This window comes from Theropithecus gelada, chromosome 12, assembly GCF_003255815.1.
Source record: "Theropithecus gelada isolate Dixy chromosome 12, Tgel_1.0, whole genome shotgun sequence".
Taxonomy (NCBI): domain Eukaryota; kingdom Metazoa; phylum Chordata; class Mammalia; order Primates; family Cercopithecidae; genus Theropithecus; species Theropithecus gelada.
In genome coordinates this window covers 71,972,364-71,977,549 of record NC_037680.1, presented here as the reverse complement: position 1 = coordinate 71,977,549, position 5,186 = coordinate 71,972,364, and positions in this window count along the sequence as shown.

Here is a 5,186-nt window from a genome sequence, read left to right as displayed (position 1 = left end):
GCTTAGTGAATGACTAGAAAATCAGATAATTGTTTGTTATGGTATCAGTACTGTAAGAAACAGGACTAATATTTCAGGAAAGTGAGCTTATGTGGCAGCAGATTGAGTTCTCCAGAAATCAGCCACAAGACTGAGATTAGTATGTAGGAAGTTTACTGTGGAAAGAAGGGAAAGGATGCAGGATTGAGCTGAGAGAGAAGCCAAGCATCAAAGCAGGCCCTGTGATAGCCTCTGCAGACTCCATGGAGAAACTTGGAACTAAAGATGCTCTGTCAGTGTGGCTCTGCATGGGGTTGAAATGACCCAGCCTCCACGTATCAGTCATTGGAGGTGGACCTTCTTGGGAAGGGCATTGACCTAGACAAGGAGGCTCTTTGCAGTTGTGCCTGACCCTGAAGGACCTGACAGCTGAAAAAGCTGTGGCAAAAAGGCCTTCCTTGGCTCCAGCCTGACAATGTCTACTACATTGGTTAATGTTGCAGGTCCACATAGAGCAGATTCTAGTCTATGAGACAAGTTAGCTGAAAAATGAGCCTCCTCCATGAGTCCTGGAAGGCTCACCAAGAGTTAGGTTTTTTTTTGTTTGTTTTTTTTTGGTTTTTTTTGGGTTTTTTTTTGAGAAACACACGTTTACCAGTTTATGAGTCACTACCACTATTTTTTGAAAATGTTTGCTACACAAATACACAAACAGTCCACATATCTGATCAACTTTCTTCTAGAACTACAGCCAAAGGAAGATTAGTCTGTAAACATGTGATTACTGGTATGCGTGGCTCTACTTCCTACAGTATTCTCTGATAATATGGAAGTAGTGATACTGTTTGGAAGTTTTAGATAATTTTTCTGTCAGTCCGTTTACATTTTAAATGTGTAATAATGGAAAATTATAAAAACAATTGGGAATGAAACCACCTTTGCAAAAACTGTAACAGGAAATTATGACAGTGAGAGAAATCTGACATGGCTGATTCCATCTTGTCTCTAACTCACAGGTTGGCTAATCTTTGCTCATTCCTGAGCGTGGGCAAAGCTAACTTTGGGAGAAATTAAGTTTATAGTTTAAATAATGGCCTTTCCCCCAAATTAAACTGTTCTTGTAAAACTAATGAAAGGCTACCAAGAAAGGATGAGAGGAGCTTGAATTCTAAATAATTACCAGCTATTGTTGTGGAGGTCATAAGATATGCAACTTCTCCAATTACTCTTGAAGATAACACGACTATTGCAGAACCTAAGATTGATGTTTGAGATGTCTTTTCAGGTTTTTGCATTTCTGACAGTGGGATGTACCCACCGAGACCTGACAAACAGTCCTGTGGCCTTCACCGAGGACCTGAGTCAGCGTAAAAGGACAGCTTCAACTCCCTATCAGTTCATCTCTGAACCAACCAATCAGTGCTCCAGACTCACTGGCCTGCTACCTACCAAATTATCCTTAAAAATGCCAGTCCCTGAGTTCTCTGGGAGACTGATTTGAGTAATAATAAAACTCCAGTCTCTCACACAGCCAGCTCTTCATGAATTAAACTCTTTCTCTATTGCAATTTCCCTGTCTTGATAAATTGGCTTTGTCTGGGCAGTAGGCAAGGAGAATCCACTGGGCAGTTTCAGGAACATAGAGCAGTGAACAAAAATAGGATGCTTAAAGCCAATGTAAATATTCATGGTAATAAGGAAAGTTTAGAGCAATCTGACCCTGGCATTGACACTGGCAACAAAGAAGGTGGGAGCATCATGACAAACACAGCTAGAAAATGCACAGAAAAACCAAATTAAAAGAGATAAGATTAAGAGAGAGATATAGGTAAGATGTTTGTTTAAAATATGAAGCTTGCGATTGAGGAGATGTAAATGAATCTACAACACGATGCCTCTTGTAGCCATTACCTTTGCAGTAATATTAAAAAAACCAGACACATTTCAAAGGAAAAAAATCACAAGAAATCTTGCAGCTAAATAGAAGAACGTTGTAGGTAGAGACAATAATATGAAAAGCACAGTTCCCAAGCAAAGGAAAAATTGCTCGATGGTCTTTTCAAGGTTAAATAAACTAGAGGTCCTGCTTCTTGCTATGAAGCTTTGAAAAGCTCACTTTGAATGCAGACTCCATCTTAGGAAAAAGGAGGAGGAAAAGAAAAATGCCCTCATGGGAAGGTATATTTTGAATTGACTGAAAATTTCCATGAAAGAGAGTGTTTTAAGCAAGGAAATGTGAATTAGGTTTAATCAGCAAATTTAAATGCACGTTGCTCTTCCTCCATCAGTGAAATTGGGTTTCATAAAGTAGTTTAATTTAATTATAGAAAATAAAGAATATGGCCTTATTGAACTCTTCTATGAATGCTATATTAATTTTTTCATGTTACAAATGTATTATTTATTTTACTGAAAAAGAATGATTCTTTTTTCTTTTTTGAGATGGAGTTTCACTCTTGTTGCCCAGGCGTGAGTACAATGATGTGATCTCGGTTCACCGCAACCTCCACCTTCTGGGTTCAAGCATTTCTCCTGCCTCAGCCTCCCAAGTAGCTGGGATTACAGGCATGCACCACCACGCCTGGCTAATTTTTTATTTTTAGTAGAGACGGAGTTCTCCATGTTGCTCAGGCTGGTCCTGAACTCCCAACCTCAGGTGATCTGCCCACCTCAGCCTCCCAAAGTGCTGGGATTACAGGAGTGAGCCACCGCGCTTGTCTGAAAAAGAATGATTATTAAATGAGTTTAGCATATATTTTTTACATGATGAAAATTATATTTACAGTAAAATAAAGAACATCATCAGCCATCTTTATACACTGGAAAAATGATTTAATAAATCTTTCCTTTGAAAGTAAAACACATTGTATCATTGATCATAAGCAAGCAGAGATTTTACTCCTTTATAAACTGGTACAGGTTAAATATATCCACCAGCAAATACCTAAAACTATTTTTCATTCACCAACATTTTGGGCAACGTTCTGACAATTATTATTCTGATACAGTTGTTAAAGTTTAAAAAAAAAAAAAACAACGAAACCATTGCCGTTATAATCCCATGCTTAGGTGAATCTCAGTTCTCAAAATATGACACTCATACCCAGAAGGGAAATTGATTAGGTGTAAAACCTGATGTATGTTTCAGCAGCAGCAACAATCATTCATTTTGATGGATTTTCTCAAATTGTTAGTGGTTAATTTCATTAGTGGTATCATTAGTGCAATAGCTTCTCACCTGTTGATCAGTGAAGGACGTAGGAAATTTTTGTTCTTTTATATGATGGCAAGATAGTTTAAACCTTTATGTCTTAAGAGAAATTTGGTTATGTCACTTAGAGGATGGCAAAATTTACACATATTTTAAAGATAAAAAGAACATTAAGTTAATTTCCAACTTGTCCAGTTTTTAAGTTTAACTTCTGTACTTAGGAATATGCTTTTCAGTCTCAACTGTTAGTTGTATTTTGACAGGGAAGTTTGAGAAACAGCGATGTGGTTGTATGGGAGACAAACTTTCACCTTTATCTCCTAAGAGTTTTTGTCTGGGCCTAAGAATTAAATTGATGTAAGACATAAGCAGGAGAAAAACATACGTATTTATGTGTTTTACATGACAGGGGAGCCCTCATAAGCCCTCATGAATACCCAAAGAAGTGGCAAAACCTAAATGCTCATATAGTAGGTTGAATAAAGACTAAACTGTGTGAGAAGGCTAAAGGAAGATAAGACATCTTTAGCGAGGTCTGGTTGTACAGAATTCTCTTGGCCTCAACTCATCCTTGATAAGAATGTTACTTTCCTTCTGGTATAGGGAGGCCATCTTTCACATAGAAATTTCATCTTCTGCTCTTAAGAGAAAGAAGAAGGTCAGAGTTCTTCTTTTATCTGCTTCTTTTCAAGTGCCTCAAGCTCAAAAGAATGCTTATGCCAAGGTAGTATATTTTGGGGTGGCATATTTTGCTACCTCTCATTCTCAAATGGGATCTGGGAGAAATTTTTAAGCAGGGCAGCAGAGTTGTTTTGGGGACTATTACTTTGATGGTCATGAGGTTGTGCTGTAAAATATGGTAGCCATTAGCCATATGTGGATATTTAAATTAAAATTTATTAAAATGACATGAAATTAAAAATTGAGTTACTTCGTTACTATAGCCATATTTTGTGTGCTTAATAGCTTCATAGCTAGATGTTGTGACTGCATTGGATAGCATTTCCATCATCACAGGAAGTTCTAATGGACAACACTAATATAGAGGGTCAATTGGAGAGAAGAGAAACTAGTAACGAGTAGCAGGAAAAACTATTAAGAATTTATTAATGTAGGCCAGGCCCGGTGGCTCATGCCCATAATCTCAGTACTTTGGGAGGCCCAGACGGGCAGCTCACTTGAGGTCAAGAATTTGAGACCAGCCTGGCCAATATGACGAAACCCGTCTCTACTAAAAATACAAAAATTAGCCAGGCGTGGTGGCTCACACATGCCTGTAGTCGCAGCTACTCGGGAGGCTGATGTGGGAGAATCGCTTGAACCTGGGAGGCAGAGGTTGCGGTGAGCTAACATCTGGCCACTGCACTCCAGCCTGGGGGACAGAGCAAGACTACATCTCGAAAAAAAAAAAAAAAAAAAAAAAAAGAGAGAGAATTTATTAATGGCATAGAGTATTCTTGAGAGAAACATTTTCATGTCATTAGGCTTTTTTTTTTTTGAGATGGAGTCTTGCTCTGTCCCCAGGCTGTATTGCAGTGGCGATCTTGGCTCACTGCAACCTCCAACTCCCGGGTTCAAGTGATTCTTCTGCCTCAGCCTCCACATAGCTGGGATTACAGGCACGTGCCACTATGCCCAGCTAATTTTTTTTTTTTTTTTTTTGAGATGGAGTCTTGCTCTGTCGCCCGGGCTGGAGTGCAGTGGCGCGATCTTGGCTCACTGCAAGCTCCGCCTCCCGAGTTCACACCATTCTCCTGCCTCAAACTCTGAGTAGCTGGGACTACAGGCACCCGCCACCATGCCCGGCTAATTTTTTTTTTTTTTTTTTGTATTTTTAGTAGAGACGGGGTTTCACCGTATTAGCCAGGAGGATGGTCTCGATCTCCTGACCTCGTGATCACCCTGCCTAAGCCTCCCAACGTAATTTTTGTATTTTTAATAGAGATGGGAATTCACCGTGTTTGCCAGGATGGTCTTGATCTCCTGACCTTGTGAT